This window comes from Cervus elaphus, chromosome 15 (genome assembly GCF_910594005.1).
Source record: "Cervus elaphus chromosome 15, mCerEla1.1, whole genome shotgun sequence".
In the NCBI taxonomy this organism is placed as follows: domain Eukaryota; kingdom Metazoa; phylum Chordata; class Mammalia; order Artiodactyla; family Cervidae; genus Cervus; species Cervus elaphus.
The window spans coordinates 13,853,688-13,872,892 of record NC_057829.1 but is presented as its reverse complement, the minus strand read 5'-3'; the positions used below and the strand labels follow the sequence as shown (position 1 = coordinate 13,872,892).

Sequence of the window (19,205 nt, the reverse complement as noted above, 5' to 3'; positions counted from 1 at the left end):
CTGGGAGCCAGAAGACCTGGATCGTCCTCTTAGTGGTTTTGGAAAAATGGGGACTATGGAATCTTGTAAGATGATTTTGGACTCTGGTTCTGCAACTTATCAGCTCTGACATGCTGCTGGGTCACTGCACTTCCCTGGCCATATATTTGTTTCTGACCAATGGCAACAAAACCAAAACCAACCCCACAGGATGGTTGTGATGGTTGGAATAACCAAAGGGACCAGATTTGCCCACGGAAGCGCTTTCACTGTCAGATGCCGATGATAAGAATTTTGGCAGCTCTGCGAGAATTTCCAAAGGGTCTTTTGCCTGAGGTGGCCACATCACCTTTCGGGGTGTTTGTTGCCTTGTCCTTTTTAAAATGAAAGGCTGACCCTGTGTCTCCCTGCGCCCCCCCTCTTAGCCCCCAACCCCCTGCCCCCGCCCGCCGCCCTGCGCCCTGGACACGCGCCCTACCTCTCCTTGCACCTTCGTCCCACACTGTCGCTCTCCACGCGCCCATCCCACACCACTCCTCACCCCGCTCTCTCTCTCTCTCTATCTCTCGGAGCCCGCCCCGCATCCTCTCGCTCCCCGCGCTCTCGCGCCCGCCTGCTCCGTGCCCGCTTCGTGCCCGATCCGCGCCCGTTCCGTGCTCGCTGCGTGCTCGCTCGCTCGCGCTCCCCGGCGCCGGCTGCGGAGGGAGCCGCTCTGCCCGCAGCTGGCGCAGCGCGGGGGCGGCCGCGGGTGGGCGGGTGCCGCGGGCCCAAGTGCAGAGCATGAGCCGCCGCCGGCGCCGGCCGCGCGCTGCTTGGGGCCCGACTGCGGCGCGAGGGCTGCGCGGGAGCTACGCTGGCCCGGACCGAGGTAGGCAGCGGCCGCCGGATCCTGAGTACCTCCGTTCCTCCCTCCCTCCTGCGGGCCGTCCCCTCCGGTCGCCCACGCCGGCAGGGCGGGGCGTACGCGGGTCCAGGGTCCCGCCCGGCTCGACCGTCGTGGGGCCGGGGCGCGGGCTCCCGGCACGGGTCTGGGGACGCGCGTGGAGAAGGGCGTGCGGGAGCCCAGTGCGGAGTTCCCCAGAACTCCGCCCGGGGCTGGACAGCGCCAGGACCCCCCAGTCCCCAGCCCCTGCGGGGCACCGGGCGGTCTCAGCCTGGGCGTGGAGGGAACGCACTTGGCAGCCTGGCGTGGGCTCCCGCGCGCGGGTCCCCTGACCTGGGCCTGGCGTGAAGGAGGGGGCTGGGAAACTGAGGAGCTGGGGCTGCGCAGTTGGAAGTTTCCATTTGCTTGTCTGCATTCTGGGCCCCGCGGTGGCATCTCGCGCCCTTGCTGTTTGGCGAGGAATTGGGGCGTGAGCTCAGCCTTTGAAGAGAGCCGGCCAGGGCGAGATGCCCCTCTCTGCACGGTGGGCAAGGGTCATTTGAAGGACCGCGCTCTCTTTGCCCCATGCCTTCCCTGCTGGAAACGAGTCTGGGGCAGGTGCAGCTAGTTCTGGTCTGCGCTTGTGGGGGTGGGGGCACTGCTGTCTAGGGAGAGACACACAGCAGGCCCCTGGCGCCCTCATCTCTAGCTGCTTGGGCGCGCTGGAGCTGGTGGACTGGAGCTGCTGGAGCTGGGAGGCCTTCTACTTCTTGGGAACCACCTGGGGCTGAGATGTGGTGGGGGCCGGGACACCCTCCTTCCCTGCTTAGAAGTGGGAGCCCCATCTGATTCAGCCTCCCCCCTGCTCTCATACATCCCCCACCCTCCAAACCAATGGAAGGGCTCCGATGGCCACCTGCCCTGGGAGCCCAGAACGTGCACAGTTAGCTTGGCGTGCTGGGGGACCTCGAAGAGGCAGTGGTCTGTTTTTGCCCTCAGGGGTCTCCCACCTCCCTCTGGACATAGTCTTTCCCAGCCTAGCCTGGGTCCAGGCCCTTCCCTGCCCAGGTAGGAGGCGTAGAGAGCAAAGCAGTAGCTCTTGTGTACAGTTGGGAGGCCACGGGTCTTGACTTTGGAGCTGTGGGCAGGCTGCAGGCTCCTTCGAGACTCAGTTTCCTTGCCTGTAGAATGACAGCATGGTTTCAGTGACTTCTGAGGGCATGTCCCCTACATCTGGGGACACTTTGCACTGGCACCACTGGACCCCAGCCCAGAATAAGAGGAGGGGATTCAGAGTGGGGGGATGTGGAGGGTGTTGGCTGGGGGCACAAGGGTACCCTGGTTTTCTCCCCTCCTGCCTTTCTTCGTTCGTAGGGACATGTATCATAGTGACCAGCAGGTCTCTGGAGTCTGGATGGGCCTGGGTGGGGGTGGCAGCAGAATCTGCAAGCCCTGCCCCTGAGAAGAGTAAGCAGTGTGGACCCACAGGCTAACACCCTCCCGAGGGCAGCTGTGTGCTCCAGCACATAGCTCTGGGGTTGGGGAGCATAAACAGGTGTCCCCAGGTGTGCCCTGGGGGCCAGAGAGACAGCCAACAAGTTTGTTTTTCTCTGGGAGGCATCCTCGAACTGCCAGCCTGATGGCTCCCTTCCACCTGGCAAATCGTGGAAATGGAACAGTTCACACAGAGCAGAGGGGTTTTCTGGTGTAACTTAGCAACTGCAGGCGGAGGAGGAGGAGGAGGAGGAGGGGTAGGAGGAAGAAGAGGATGGAGAGGAGGAGGAGGATTCGGGGAAGAGCAGTAGGAAGAGGAGGGGGGAGGAGGGAGAAATACCAGCACCACCAGCATCTGTGCTGGGTCGGCCTGAGAGAGGCTGGTGGGCCCAGGCTGATGGGGGAGGGCATCCTCTGCAGCTGGCCAGGCCAGGAACAGACCCACCAGTCTGTCTCCTGGGTCTTCCAGAGGAGATCCATTGGAGGTTGCTCAGGTATAGCCTGAGTACCCCTGAGCCCACCTGTCTCCTTATCTGTGATAATAGGCTGAACGGGTGGGACTGGAATAGCTTTGGTTGATATTTGTTTTTTAAACCACAGAACCCTGTTCTGAAGCCATATGTTTCAAAGCCAAGTTGGTCAAATAGACCAAGTGAAGGTGCAGGGCTAGGAGCTGAAGTTGGGACCAGGGTGGGCAAGTGTAGGCTGCACACCTCTGTATGACCCTACCCCAGAAGAGGGGCCCTGGACCGCCCCACAGGACTTGCTGGGGGTAGGTGCCAGGCCACAGTGGGGGAGGGGGGCAAAGATGCAGGAGAGGCCTGTCCAGGTGGTCTCGGCTCAGTGTGGCTCCCAGTCCAGGTCGGCCCTCCTACTGCCCCCTGCTGGGCCGCCTCCTCCCTCCCTCTCCCCTCCCGAGGCCATCTGCTTGCTTCCGCCCTGGGCCGCTCTGGCTGTTTTTTCTCTCAGAGCCTCCAAATGCTGAGCAGAAATCTGCCTCGTGGAGCTCCCACCCACTGCAGGCTGCCGCTCATCCCTTTGCCCTTGCCTGCCCACCTCCCTCCTGAGATGTGTGTTTACTTAGCAACGCGGCTTCCAGCTGAATCTGAGAAGGGAGGCAGGGAGCACGGAGGCAAGCAGGGGGGATGAAGGGAGGCCTGGAGTCACAGGGCGGCTTTGGTGGGAAGCTCCCGGGCCCTTGACCACAGGAGAGAAGGATGGCCTCTTGACACCCACTGGCCGCATGTCGGGGCCCCCGATCTGCTGGGGTCTGGGAGGACACTCTGCCCTCTTTTAAGACTGTGTTTCTCACCTCTTTCTGGGCACAGAGCCTGGGGCTCTGTGTGTGTGTGTGTCAGAGAGTGAACACAAGGATGCCCTGGGTGTGCAGAGTGAACTGGCCTCTATGGATCCATTCAGAATGTCCCTGCAGTGGGGACACTGGGAAGCCCGAGTCTCACAACCCTGAAGCAAGCTTTGGGAAGGTCAGCAGACATCAGCATGGCGGGAACCATGGAAGGGAGAGTCAACAGCCTCATGTTCTGGCCCGCACAGAGTATGGGAGGGCTGGGGGCCAGGAGTGGAGGAGCGGGGGTCACCCTGGGGCAGGGAAGGCCTCAAGGACTCACCTCCTGGGATGGGGCTCAGGCCTGTGAAAAGGTGACAGGTGTCTGGTATGGCGGTGTTAGGGTCACACCAATGCCTGCACGGCCAGGGAAGGGTGGGGGTGTGAGCCCTGCGTGGCGCTGACCCTGCCTCAGGGTGGACAGACATGGTTTCCCGTGTCTGTGTGCCAAGCATTTTTCTTGTGTGCAAAGCATTTCCTCAGAGCCCCACGGGGGCCTTGGGGCAGGATTCAGGGCAACACCCAGGGGTCCTGCCCTGGATGTTTCTCCCCAGCTCACGTGACCGGGCAGCTCCTCAGGGCTGGCGCGCGGGCTGGGGAGCGGAGGGGCAGGCTGCGGCCTGTTCCGCCCGGGGTGCTGGTGGGAGCTCGAGGCCCCCGGTGTCCCTTCTGAGCGGCTCTGCGTTCTCCGCAGTGCAGGGTGACTTTGGGGAGTGGTGGGTGAGCGCCAGCTCAAGGAGGAGGGGCTGGGGCCTTGGTAAGTGTCCTAGCTCTTTAGAGGAGAGGTCCCCATTTCTCCTGGGGGACACACGTGCTGAGACCCCCAGCCAGGGAGCTGGCCCGTTAGGTGTAGCCTTGAGAACTCAGGGGGCGCTTTAATTGGCTTGTCCAGCTCCTCCCACCCCGGCTCCTCCCTGGTGCGGTGCTGCTGCCCTAGTTGACATGCCTCAGAGGTGAAGCCATTTGCCTACTGCTTCTTCCAGTTTCAACACAACAACAAACCTCGCTCAGCTGTCTCTCCCTCTGGCTCTTTTGCACCCTGCTCTCCTCCCCTGCGCGGGGCCGACTGTGAAGGGTGTTCTCTGCTTGCTCACTGCACACCATCACCTCCCACACAGCCTGGCCCACTCCCATCTGTGTGCCCCCCACTCCTGGGGAACAGGCTCCAGAGGCCTGGGGACGTCTCCGGCCCTGCTCCCAGGCTGTGGTCCCCAGGGCTCTGCAGGTCCCCCCTCCTCTCCTGGGGCACTCGTTGTCCCCCTTCCTGGGGACCTGGGCCTCCACTTTCTCTTCCTCAACCCTGGTTTCCATTTCCTCCTTGGTGCTGATCCCACCCCAGCTCTTCCGGGCAGCATTCAAGCCCAGACCTGCCTGCTGCCTCCCAGGTGACCTCTGTCATTGCACCCCTAATCCTCCCCTGCCCTGTCCCCTCTCTGAGCAGGTGGGACAGCCAGGGTCTCTCTTGGACCTCTGCCAGGTCAGCCCTGGCATCGATCGAGCATTCAGCTAGTTTGCCCCCACCCCTGACCTCTCTTCCATGCCTCCCCCTCCCTCTGCCCACTGCCACCTCCTGGGGCCGGGCTGCCCTCCCCTGGCCTGGGCACCCCAGCAGCCTCCTGCCCCTGCAGTGCCTGCCCCACGGTGCAGCCAGGTGACCTTTTTAACCTTCCCTTTGTAAAAATGCTGAGCCTTATGCGCCATGCAGCCCTGCCTTTCCCCACCTAGTCGGCTCCCAGCCTTCCTCAGGGTGCCTCCCTGCACAGGTGTGCTCTGAGGATGCCCTGGGCACATGGTGTAATTGTCAGGCTGTGATCCCTCAGGGTCAAGTCTGTACTTGGCCCGTTGGCCCCAGCTGGACCACCAGCTCTGAGAGTGTGGCTATGCTGGAGGACTCAGCAGACATTCGTGGGATGTGTGTGAAAATCTCTGAGCTGCTGTGCGTGGCAGATCTGTGTCTGGGAACCTGTGTGTTGGGGGTGGGGGGCCCCCACCCCCCAGCCTCAGCCATCTTGCTTCCCCTTTCAGGGAGGGGAGAGGTGAGCAGACCCACAAGCTCTGGGAATGGCAAGAGGGGGGCATCTCTGGGGATCCAGACCCCTGTTCAAGAAGGAGTAGTGGGGTGGGGCTGGGAGGCCAGGCCCTTGCCTGTTGTCACCACCACTTCCGTTTCTCCAAGTGTCACCCTCAGACTCTACCTTGAAGAGAGAGTTCTCCCTGGATCTGGTTGTCATGGCAACGCTGTTAACAAAGAGTTGCTTCCGTGGAGGAGGCTGGCTTACCCAGAAACTGAGGGGGCTGGGCGAGGGTGTGCGTTCTGATGGGTTCATTAGCAGAGCCTGTTTCCCCAACCCCCACCAAGGCTGCCCAAGTTGCATGGACCCCTCTGCTGGGCCGCTGTTACCCAGACCCTCCCCATGTGACTGTCATGAAGCCTCCATCCTGTCTGGGTGTGGCTTGTATTTCAGCCACAGCTGGCTCTCGGGGCAGGACCAGGGAGGCTCCTGAGTTGGGGGGCTGCAGGCTGTGTCCTGGCACCAGGCACCTCCCAGGGTGAGGAGCCCTTGTGGAAACCCAGGCTCAGAGGCCCAGACTTCTCTTGCCCAGGACTTTCCTGGAGGCTGGTTCTGTGCCCAAGACCATTTCAGTTGTGGACTCTGAACAAGCCCTGTCCGGACTCCGTTACTGCTCTGAGGTTAGGGCTTTGGTTAAATGAGGGGCAGCCCTGGCCAAGCTGATGGGGGATGGTAGGCTCTGGGGTCCAGGTCTTTGCCCCCAGAGTGGGGTAAGAGTGAAGGAAGGCAAGAGCTGGCCACGTGCACCAGCTCGGGGACAAGACGGTGGGTTAGGGTTGAATGGGATTAGAGGCTCATAGGGGAGGAACTTGCGGAGTTCTGAGGCGAGCTTCCTCAGCTTTCCTGAGCTAATCACTCTGAGCAGGCAGGAGGCTCTGTCAGTTATTTGTTTCACTGTGGTTATTAGCAGTGGGTGGCCCCCACTGGGCAGATGAGGCCAGGAGCAGGAAGACATCAGGGCTGCTCCTGGAAGAGCCTGTGTCCTGTCCACACTGCCCAGGTCTGATAGAAATTAATAACAAAACAGAGTCTAGGTATTTGGAAAATTTGAAATACATGTATAAAGACTTCATGAATCCAATAAGCAATCATAATGGAAATGAGATGACAATGATAGAAGCATTATGAGGGACACTTGTTGGACTCAGCCTTCGTGGCACTGCAGATGTCACCAGCTGACCTTGTCTGGAGAGCCCGCATCCGTGTCCAGGTGCCGCCTCCTACACCCTGGGTGCTCTGAAAGGGGTCAGAGCAGTAGGCAGGCCTCCCGAGACTGCAGGGGTGCCTAGGGGAGAATTCAGTATCCCTTGGCTTCTCCATGTGATCAGGCCAGGCTGGGTCTGGGGGAGCTGCCTTGCCCCCGGTACACAGACACAGCTTTTGAAGAATATTTATTTGGCTGCGCAGGGTCCTAGTGGCAGCATGTGGAATCTCCCATCTTCCTTGCGGCATGTGGATCTTTAGTTATGGCGTGTGAACTCTTAGTTGCTGCATGTGGGATTAAGTTTCCTGACCAGGGATCCAACCCAGGCCCCCTGCGTTGGGAGTGAGGCGTCTTTTTTTTTTTCCATTTATTTTTATTAGTTGGAGGCTAATTACTTTACAATATTGTAGTGGTTTTTGTCATACATTGACATAAATCAGCCATGGATCCACATGTGTTCCCCATCCCGATCTCCCCTCCCACCTCCCTCTCCACCCGATCCCTCTGGGTCTTCCCAGTGCCCCAGGCTCAAGCACTTGTCTCATGTATCCAACCTGGGCTGATGATCTGTTTCACCCTAGATAATATACATGTTTCGATGCTGTTCTCTCAAAACATCCCACCCTCGGGGAGGGAGGCGTCTTAGCCACTGGACCACCAGGGAAGTCCTGAGACCAAGGCTTCTAAAGCACATACTCTGGCCATGGCCACCATTCACACATCATAGCCACTCCCACCCCCGGAGGGGAGACGCCATGTGTGTCTCAGGTTGGACTGAGACTTTGAAAAGCTGTGGTTCTGTGAGGTGACTGGGGCACGTCAGGGGAAGAAAGGGAAGGGCCGGTGCAGGGAAAGGCCCAAGGCCGCAGAGAAGAGCGAGGACGGAGCCGTGGCAGCGTGGCGGCCAGAGCCCTGCATCGCCCCGTCTGTGCTCTCTATGTGTATGTGGGCTCAGCATGTGTATCCCATCTGGCATACAGCATGTGTATGTGGGCTCCGTGTGTGTGTGTGTAAACGTGTGTGTGCACACTCACACCCAAGCACCAGTCCTGACCAGCCCTCTATCCCAAGGACTCTCCTGGGCGTTTCACTAATACCTGACGTAATTTAATGCTGTAGACTTCTTTTTTGATGCTGGTATCATTATACCAACTTTGCTCATGAGCCTCTTGGGTCTGGAGAGAGAGGCCAAGGCAGGGTTTGAATGCAGGTCTTTCCTCTGGGCCAAGGACACTTTGGAGAGTAGGTGATGTGCTTCTTCAGCGCCTCTCCTCATCTTCCTGTGCCCTTCATGCTGCCCTCTCCCTGGGTGCAGCCCCTGAGCGGGCTCTTGTTCCCTTCCCTGGCTTTGACTGTGACCTCCCCTTGCCCCCTGTGCTTCCCTGAACTCACACTCACACCTCAGGTCTCAGCTTGAACAGGGTTCCTGGCAGGAGGCTCTCCACCCACCGGGGTTGCACCCCCTGGGGCTGCTGAGGCTGTGGAGCCCCAGGGGTGTGTAGTGGGTGTAAGAGGCTCCCCAGGTGCTGGTTGTTCTTCTGAGTACTTCGCCTGTATCCGCTCATCTCACACACACTTTTGAAAGATCAGGTTCCCCAGACACAGAGCCTGAGATGGGGGTTCTGACGTATGGGGTGTACAGGGTGTGCTCTTGGGGGCATATGGGGGTGAGTAAGCAGGTAGGAAAATGGAGAGGCAAGCATGCAGTTTCACAAACATGCAGTTCCTTTTCTATTTATACTATTTATATTTTGTTTTGGAGTATATTTTGGAGTATACTGTTTTATTGGATATAATTTACAATGTTGCATTAGTTTCTGCTGTACAATGAAGTGAATCACCTGTATGTATACACATACCCGCTCTCTCTTGGACCTCTCTCCTGCCCCACAATCCCAACCCTCTGGGTCATCACAGAGCCCCGAGCTGAGCTCCCTGTGCTCTACAGCAGCTTCCCACGAGCTGTTTCACGTGTGTTAGTGTATATATGGCAATCCTACTCTCTCAGTTCATCCCACCCTCCCCTTTCCCCCTTGTATCCATATGACTATTCTCTATATCTGCAACTCTATTCCTGCCCTGGAAATTTTACTTTTATTGGAACATACTTGATTTACAATGTTGGGTTAGTTTCAGGTGTACAGCAAAGTGATTCAGTTGTACATATACATATGTCCACTCTTTTTTAGATTCTCTTCCTACATAGTTCATTACAGAGTACTGAGTAGAGTTCCCTGTGCTATACAGTAGGTCCGTTTTCAGTTCAGTTCAGTCACTCAGTTGTGTCTGACTCTTTGCGACCCCATGGACTGCAGCATGCCAGGGTTCCCTGTCCATCACCAACTCCCAGAGCTTGCTCAAACTCATGTCCATAGAGTCGGTGATGCCATCCAACCATCTCATCCTCTGTCATCCCCTTGTCCTCCCACCTTCAATCTTTCCCAGCATCAGGGTCTTTTCCAGTGAATTGATTCTTCACATCAGGTAGCCCAGAGTATTGGAGTTTCAGCTTCAGCATCAGTCCTTGCAATGAATATTCAGGACTTATTTCCTTCAGGATGGACTGGTTTAATCTCCTTGCAGTCCAAGGGACTCTCAAGAGTCTTCTCCAACACCACAGTTCAAAAGCATCAACTCTTCGGCTCTCAGCTTTCTTTATGGTCCAACTCTCATATCCATACATATTACTGGAAAAACCATAGCTTTGACTCTTTGTTGGCAAAGTAATGTCTTTGCTTTTTAATATGCTGTCTAGGTTGGTCATAGCTTTTCTTCCAAGGAGGAAGTGTCTTTTAATTGCATGGCTGCAGTCACCATCTGCAGTGATTTTGGAGCCCAAGGAAATAGTCTGTCACTGTTTCTGTCAATCCCAATCTTCCAATTTACACCTCTTTCCCCCTTTGGTAACCATGAGTTTGTTCTCTACATCTGTGACTTGATTTCTGATTTGTAAGTAGGTTCGTTTGTACCGTTTCTTTAGATTCCACATATAAGCAATATCATGTGATATTTGTCTTTCTCTGTCTGACTTCATGCAGTATGACTATAGGTCCATCCATATTGCTACAAATGCATTACTTCACTCTTTTTAGGAGCGTGGTTTTTTTTTTTTTTTTTTTTTTTTAGGAGCGTGTTTTTACCTGCCCTTGCCTTTCACCTCAGGCCTCCTGATAAGGCAGACTTGTTTGGAAGAGCCTTCACCCATGCAGGAGTCCCCCACCTTAGCGTTACACACCCCTACACCCACCTACTCAGAACTGAGTAAATCATCCTGAGTTGAAATTGTTCTGAGCTGAACTAAGTCGTTCATCTGTTTTCCCGTTGTTCGTTAACAGGTTGACTCAAACAGTTTTTAGAGCTCAGGTCCCCGAGGGGCTCAGGGGAGGACTGGCTTCTGTCAGTGCTCCTGTGCACGCCCCCCGGCAGGCCTGAGCTCACCTGTGCTGTGTGGCTTCCGCCAGGGGCTGTAAATGTCCTCCCATAGAGGACCGCTGCAGACCTGAGCCTCTGCAGCTCTGATTTTGGAGGCCTGCGGGTCCTGGCCCCAGGCTGCAGCTGTGTGTCTTGGCTGGAAGTGCCAATTGCCCAGTTGGCCAGACCCTGGGCAGTAGGAGGAGGGTGGTTGTGGCCTTGTGAGTCTGTCAGCACCAAGGGGGCACCTGGTGCCCCAGGCCAGCAGGGGAAACTGAACCAGGGCCCACCCGCCCTCGTGGGAACCCAGTGAGGATGAACCCAGTTTCCATCAGACATTTTATACAGGGATTAAAAACTATAAGCACAGCCTAATGAGATAGTCACCAGGGCTAGTGCTGGAGAATGATAACGTGTCTGTCCCAGGGTTGGAGGGGGCCCTGGACTCTGGAAGCTGTCATTGCCCAGTGCTCGGTGCTCTCATGGTGGGGATGAGTGAGGCAGGAAGAGTGTGCTTCACAGGACTCTGATGCTGGGTGGATCGGCAGGCCAAATCAACAGAGGTGGAGACTGGGCACAGAGGAGTATGGGCCCTAGGTGCCCATGTGGGGAGGTGGATGTGGAGGGGTGGTCAGATACAAGCGGGCGCCAGGTGGCCATGAAAATGGTCACCCTTGTAGCAACAAGTCTCCAAGGGGTTGAGAACCTTGCCCAAGCCCAGACAGCTGAGAAGTGGCCAGTCCAGGATGTGGACCCAGGCTTGCACTCTTCACCACACTCTGCGGGCCAAAAGAGACCCATAGTCTGAGGTGCTGCCCGTCCTCACCTCTTTCTGAGATGGCAGAGCCATGGAAGAACTGGAAGTACCTGGATGGATGCCCATCTGTCATCGTCCCATCCCTGAGGGTGTGCGCGGAGGACCTTTGTGCCAGGCCCAGCCCAGGCCCAGGGAGTGCAGATGCTATCCTAGTCTGCAAACAGCTAGAGAAAGGCAGAACAGGGAATCAGAAATCAATGAGGGGGAGGGGGAGGGAGAGGAAGCACCCGGAGGCTTCTGGTCAGAACAGAGGGACTAGGACAGCCTCACTGGAAAGAAAGAGGAGGAAGCTGCGTGGACATCTGGAGAGAGGGGACTCCCTGCAGCTGGGGGTGGTGGTTTAGTCGCTAAGTCATGTCTGACTCTTGCAACCCCATGGGTTGAGGCTTCCGGGCTCCTCTGTCCATGGGGATTCTCTAGGCAAGAATACTGGAGGCCATTTTCTTCTTCTGGGGATCTTCCCAACTCAGGAAGAGAACCCAGGTCTCCTGCATTGCAGGTAGATTCTTTACTGACTGAGCTATGAGGGAAGCCCCTCATACTTGGGAAGTCTAAGTAAAAGTACATAGTAGCAGCATGGATCACAAGTTCCTTGAAAGTCTATGATATAACAGATCATGTTAGTAGTTCTAATTCCCCACGCAATTACGAAATGGTCAAAGAGACCAGGAAAAGGTGACCGAGAAAGGAAAGTTTGGTCCATGCACTTTGCTCATCTCTGGCCGCTCCCCTCGCAAGGATGTTGGGTGTCTCTTGGCATTGGCAGGTCGGTTAAAACCCCGATAAAGCTCCCCTTTTGGGGGCTGCCTTCAGTCATTATGAGGCACCGCGAAACTGCAGAGCAGGGCTCATCACTTGCTTGGGCAGGGTGTGTCATTCATTCACACAAGCACACCATAGAAGTTAGTAAAGTAAAGCAGAAAACGTGCTCACTGAGAAAGCAGAGAGGCTAGAGCTCTGAGTCTTCTTACCTTGTCCTGAAGATTCTGGACGAGCCCCCAAGATGATAGCTTACAGTGAACAATGTCGGATTTGTGATCTCTGAAGAAGATTTAGCTTTGGGACCAGGGACTAGGCTTGATCATTCAAGAGCATTTGTGTAGCAGAGTTTTTTTAAAGTAAGAAAAGAGAGAAAGCTTCTGACATAGACCTCAGAAGGGGAATGAGAGTGCCGCTGCAGGGGGTGCAGCTAGCCCCCAGCCCCGAGATGGACACACACTGGCCCATCTGGGAATGCCAAGTCAGTGAGGGGAGACAGTCTGGGCAGTGACTGTCACCGCTAGTGACAGGTCACCCTGGGGTGAGCCAGGGGAGTTGTGGCTTTGACTGGGGTCTCATGCCACCTCCGTGGCTCAGCTGTGTCCATGTGTGGATGACTCTGGCGGAGGGGCAACTGACCCGCCACTCCAGCCGTGTTCCAGCCCCACGTGGACAGTGCTGCACCTCCTCCAGGAGAGAGCCTGGTGGTGGGCCTTGTTCAGGGGGCCTGCCTGGGGGAAGAGGCTGAGATCAATGGAGTCATGTTGATTTTGAGGTGCTCTGGGAAGCTGAGAGGGGCATGGCTGGCGTGTGGGCATGTGGTTGTGTGGGTGGGGCCCTCCGGGTGGGGCCCTCCCCAGCTCTTCACCCTCCCCAGCTCTTCTTTCCTAGGGATTCCCTTCCCCCTCCTCAATGTACAAATTCTAATATTGTATCTATTTTAATAGCATTCAAAAAGTAAAAAAGGGGGAATTCCCTGGCAGTCCAGTGGTGAGGGCTTAGCGCTTCCACTGTTGCTGGGACTAGTTCCATCCCTGGTTAGGGAACTAAGATCCTGCATGCCTCATGGTCAAAAAAAAGTAAAAAAAAAAAAAGTGTCCAGGTGGAGCATGTTTCCTTCCATCCCCCGCCACCTGATGGCTCCTCCCAGCTGAAGCCCTGTTTTTATCTGTTTCCTGAGTATCTGCCTTGAGTTTCTGGTTCCCACACATCGGCAGTGCATTAATCTCCGTCAGGCACGTGGTTCTCCCCGGAGCATCTTGGAGCTCCTGTCTCAGTGTGTGTAGAGGGGCCTTGCTGCTTTTAGCACATATGTGGTTTTCCCACAATGGATGTATGTGTGATAACTCAGGACTTCCCAGGTGGCTCAGAGGGTAAAGAATCCACCTGCAATACAGGCAGGTGCGGGTTCTATCCCTGGGTTGGGAAGATCCCCTGGAGAAGGACATGGCAATCCACTCCAGTATTCTTGCCTTGAGAATCTCATGAACAGAGGAGCCTGGAGGGCTATGGTCCATAGGGTTGCAAAGAGTCGGACACGACTGAAGAGACTGAGCACGCACGCATGATAACTCATTCATCCAGGGACTGAAAAGTGGACATTCAGACTGTGTCCACTCTCCTTTTCTAAGCAGTGCTGCAATTAGGACCCTTACACATGTATGCTTTTGCTCAAGTGTGAGCATATTTGTAGGAGAAATCCCTAGAAATAAAATAGCAAGGTGAAATGATGGTGCATTTACAATCTTGATAGATTTTGCCCAACTGTCCTCCATGGCCATACTTGTTTATACCTCTGTTGGCAATTTATGTGAGCCTCTGTTTTTCTATCCTCTTATCTTGGCCAATCTGATAGGTGAGAAATGGTATCTTGTTGCAATTTTATTTAGAATTTCTCTGACTATGAATGCGATTGAGGATATTTTTGTATGTTTAAGATCCACCTGTAGTCTCTTTTTGATGAACTGGTGTTTGAATTATTAACATAGTATTTATGTTGGGTTGATGGCATTTTTCTTATGATTCACAGAAGTTCTCTATATATTGAGGCAGCTGATATTTTGGAGTATGAGTTGCAAATCTTTTCCCCAATTTATCTGTATTTTCATTTTGTTATGACTTTTGCCATGCAAAATTTTTAAAATGTATGCAGCCAGAACCATCATTTTTAAAAATGGTTTTGGGGTTTTGTAACATACATGAACTTGTGTGAAATTACTATTTCTGTAGGCAAAAATGGTTGCCTACCAGTACTTTTGTGGGATTCAAATGAACAGAAAGACCTTCTCTTCTGTGAGAGTATAAAGAAATTCTTGTATGTTCTCATAAACTTACGGTTTCATTTTTTTTTCAAGTGTGAATGTTTGATCCATCTGCTGGACTCCAACTTAATTTTTTTCCAGATGGTCATCCATTTGTCCAATGCCACTTATACTTACTTTTTTTTCTACTGATTTGAAATATCACCTTTATCATATATTGAGCTGCCATGTGCTTGTTTCTAGACTTTCTAATTGGCTTCATTGCTCTGACTGTATGTTCATGGGCTGATACGTGTTTTAAATTTAACTGTTATGCAAATTTTCAAATGCCATGGAAGGTAAAAAGAATAGTCATGAACCCTCATATTCTTATCACCCAGATTCAGTAGTTAAGATTTTACCCACTTGATTCACTTATATTCATTTTTATTTCTTCCTGTCTCTTTTTGTCTCCTGTTTTTCTTTTGATTGAAGTATTTAAATCAATCCCCAACCTCAGTAATTTGCCCTTATATACTCTGGTATGGATCTCTAAAACAAACAAGGCCATTTTCAAACAAAACCACATGGTTATTAGCACATTTAACAAAATTAACAGCAATTTCTTACTATCATCTAACACCCAGTACACATGCCATTTTCCTTAATTGTCTTGAAAATGCCTTTTTGCAGTTGGTTTGTAAAATTGGTAACTGAATTAAATCCATATGTGGCATTTGGTTTGTATTGTCCTTAAAGCCTCTTTAATTTAAAGAAGCTTATTTTCCCCACCACTCTTTTTAAAAGCTGTTGGCTTGTTGCATAATCTTCTTGAGTTCTCTAGAGTGTCCTGTTTTCAAGACTTGTCTATTTGCTTCCTCTTGGTGTCATTTAACTAGTTCCTCCAGTCCTAGCATTTCCTCTAAACTAGGAGGTAGCTCAAACAACTTCATTTTTGGGGGGCTCATGTTATCTGGGCAAGAATGCTTCATGGTGTTGCCCTATGTCTGGCATTGTGACAGGAGTCTATCATGTCAAGTCTGGTTGCAGTGGTCATGAACGTGGGGGAGAAAGGGGGAGATACCCTCATGCCCTGGCATCTCTTTGTCCTGATTGTTTGAGCCATTGATGACCACCGTCTGAGTCAAGCATGGCATCCAGGGTTGCAACATGGCACCTATCTAATTGTTCCATCTGAATGCATTAGTGGAATTCTGTGAAAAACGTCCCTTCATCAACCAGGGCTATTTGGGTGCCCTGAAATAATTTTATTAAAAAAACGAAGGTAAGTGTTAAATTCTTTCCTTTACCAACACATGGTTCCTCTGATTTTTGCAATTTGTGCTTGTTCTAAAACTCAGCAGCCTCACCTGACCACATTCTTTGTCAAGTTGCCTTTACCATTTTTTTTTTTCAAGTTGTGTCTTGAAAATACAGTCCTGTATTTGTTGTAGGATTCCTTTAACTGGTAGGACTTAGTCTTGTTAACTGTGCTGGTATTTACTGTGGTTGTCACTGCGACTGGTTCCTAGTGTGACATCACACCCATGGGGGTGGTTGACCCAACCTGGTTTTCTCATCAGTCCTGATATGTTGAGGGTCAGTCTTACAGCAGGTGAGGCTTTTTTCTCCCTGAATGCTAGATCTTGTTGGAGCAGAAATACATGCACATCTGAGAAGCTGGTGAAGAGGATTTGTGGGGGGAGACCGGCCTGGGATGTCTCAGCTTTTGATCCACGGACATGAGCTGTCTGCGCATTAGGAGAGAGGGTGGGATGGAAGCTGAAGGCCTTAACAGACCCAGCGTCTATCGAAACCAAAGCAGCTTCTTCTTATGGTTGAGAACATTAGAGAGCATCAGACAGTGGCAGCCTCATGACATGACAGGGTTCCCAGCTGGGAGGAGACCCTGGAGCTCTAGGAGAGGTGGGGCACCCACTCGGTACATACAGAAGCTGGGTTTTCCCAGTGAAGGGCTTAAGAAGGTGCGGACTTGTGATGAAGAAGCGCCCCTGGAGGCACAGACCTGGGTCTTATGGGACGGCCGGGTCTGTGGGGGCAGGGCCTGTGGGAGGGGCCAACACAGTGAGTCCCTGTGGTCTAGATCCCAGCTCAGCGTCCTGCTCCATCCATGCTGGCTTTTGGGGATCTGAGCTCTGTCCCTGTCCTGCAATGCCTGGGTTCTGCTGAGGCCCTCTATGGATGGGCTGATGCTGGTGTGGATCATGGGCAGTGAGCAGGGCGTGTCTGACTTCAATGGCCAGAAGAATCCACCAGTAGCAGAATCCACACCTTGGAGTCCTCTTGCCTCTTTCTTGCCAGGAGGCCTTTCACAGCCTGGTCTTGCTCCAGGGCCTGCCTGGCTGGGAGTGTGGACACTGACAGCAGGGATTTGTTGTTGTTGTTGTTTAGTTGCTAAGTTGTGTCAGACTCTTTGTGACCCCATGGTCTATAGCCCACCAGACTCCTCTGTCCGTGGGATTGCTTAGGCAAGAATACCAGAGTGGGTTGCCATTTCCTTGTCCAGACAGCAGGGATGTGTGGTGCATGTACAAAGGGTCTCGAGTGTTTAGGCAGCCTCCTTCCCTCTCCCCTTCCTCCTCCCTTTCCCCCCAGCACCCAGCCCCTTTGCTGAGTGAATGAACAGACAGAAGCTGTCTCCTCGCCAATGCATTGCTGGAGCCACAGAGGCAGCCACGCCTGTGGCCCCCTGGCTGCTCTACGTCTGATTCTGCAACGGTGGTGGCACAGCCAGAGGTATGTGACCAGTCACAGGGCTTTGCTCAGCTGGGGGTTGGGAGCCTCCCCGGAGGTGAAGCTGAAGGGTTGGTGGGTGATGGACAAGAGCCCAGAGGCAGGAACACGCACCATGGGGGGAAGCAGGTTTCTAGAAGCTCCCAGGGCCACCTGTCCAATGTGAGGGACAGTGATGGACAAGAGTCCTAAAGCCCCGGGCTCCTTTCCTGGCAGGCTGGGGTGTTCTTGCCGTGAGGTGTGGCCTTCATCTTGAGCTACCTGCATCCCAGCCCTGCCCAGCCCAGCCTGGACTCCTGCCGACCCTGAAGCTGCCTCTGATGGAGGGTCGGGAGGGGGGGGGGCGCCAGGCTCTGAGCACAGGGCCTCCTTCCTTCTGCTTCCCAGACCCTCTCCCAATTATGATTTTATTTTACTTAAAATATTTATTTATTTATTTTTGGCTGTGCAGGGTCTTTGTTGCTGAGTGTGAGTTTCTCACTGCGGTGGCTTCTTTGGTTGCAGAGCGTGGGCTCTAGGTGCACAGGCTTTAGAATATGCAGCTCATCGTCTCAGTAGTTGTGGAGCACAGGCTCAGTAGTTGTGGAGCACAGGCTCAATAATTGTGGCACACAGGCTTAGTTGCTCTGCGGCATGTGGGATCTTCCCAGACCAGGGATCAAACCTGTTTCCCCTGCACTGGCAGGCAGATTCTTAACCAATGGACCACCAGTGAAATCCTTCAACTATGATTTTAGATCAGCAGTTCTCAGAGTGGGATCCCAGGACTGTGTTAGAAATGCAGGTTCTCAGGCCCCAGCCCCGACCTCCTGATCAGACACTTTGGGGGAGGGGCTTCCCGCCAGGGGATTCTGATACCTTCTCAAGAGCAAACAGACCGACCCAGGGGTTCAGGCCTGGGTGAGAATAAGACCCTTCCTCTTGGTTCTGGCGTCTTCCCAGATCACAGTCTGCCGTCCTGAGCCAACTAGGCCCCACTGGCTGCCACGTCTGCTCCCAGATGTGGACTGACCAGGGCCAGCCCCAGATGTCAAGTTGAGTTGGGACCTGGACACTACTCCCTGCACTGGGGAGCCCGAAGGTCTCAGCGCAGGGACCTTTCATTTGATTTGCTTTGGTCTCTGGAGAGCTGCCCGGTGGCCTTTGGCCAACGCTCAGCATCAGTTACAGAGTCATGGGGCAGAATCGTGGGGTAGATCAGGTCCACCACACCCTTGGAGATCCCTCAGGGGCTGTGGTTCATGCCCTTACCTTAGAGCCTCTGGGAGAGGTTAGTGGCTGGCCCAGGGCCAGGACGTGGGAAAGCACTTTCCTAGGCCACCCCTGCCTGTTGCCCGCCCCCCCCGCCCCCACCCCCACACACACACTCAGCTCAGACAACCACTCGGGTGTCACTTGGATCCAGTTACTCAGAGCACAGATGAATCCGACTTTCCGTAACCGGCATTCAGGAGCTTGAAAGGGCTTCGAGGACATGCGGGGGCCTGATGTCTCTCCTTGGCGTCTCTCTCCCTGCCTGGGGTAAGACAGCATCTGGGTCAAGGAGTCACTGTGTTAGCAGGAATCGTATCTGGCAGGAGTGTTCCTAGGTGGCTCAGCGGTAAAGAACCCACCTACCAGTGCAGGAGGTGCAGGAGACATGGGTTTGATCCCTAGATTGGGAAGATCCCCTGGAGGAGGAAATGGCAACCCACTCCAGTATTCTTGCCTGGGAATTTCCATGGACAGAGGAGCCTGGCGGGCTACCGTCGATGGGGTTGCAGAGTTGAACATGACTGATCATGCATGTGGTGTACCTACCTGCAAAGACCTTCTCTAAATTGACCATTTGACATGGATCCCTGACTTTGGGTAAGAGAGGGGGCGGGTTGAGAGGGAAGGGGATGTTTTCAGGTGAGATCTCTTCATTCTCATGCCCTAGGTTAGCAGCCTTTTCCAGTTCTATAGAAACATAAAGTAGGCTCAGAGAGGCTGGGAAACCCAGGAAAAGTCACACAGCAGTATGGATCAGAGTGGACACTCATTTCCTGTCTGGCTGTCCCCAGAGCCCCAGGCCCTATCATCCGGTAAAACACAAGCCTCAGTCTTTAGGAGCAAATGTGTAACCTGGGGGCCCCCTCTCTCCAAAATACAGGGAGGGATATTTGGTCATTACATAGCAAGTTAAACTGATGTGTTTATCATGGGCTTTGCTGGGACCTTAGTGTATTCATTTAGTTTCTGAAGCTTCAGGAGGGAAACAGAGTGTTTAGAATCTCCATAACCTCT

At 54.0% G+C, this 19,205-nt stretch overlaps 1 protein-coding gene across 1 annotated transcript in view; it reads left to right on the top strand.

The window, feature by feature from the left end:
• The first annotated feature begins 611 nt into the window (after nt 1-611).
• RASGEF1A (RasGEF domain family member 1A) overlaps nt 612-19,205 on the top strand; it is a 92,015-nt gene continuing 73,421 nt past the window's right edge. Inside the window, exon 1 of the mRNA XM_043926786.1 lies at nt 612-847. The gene's annotated coding sequence lies outside the window, so the exon portion shown is untranslated. The remainder of the gene's footprint in view (nt 848-19,205) is intronic.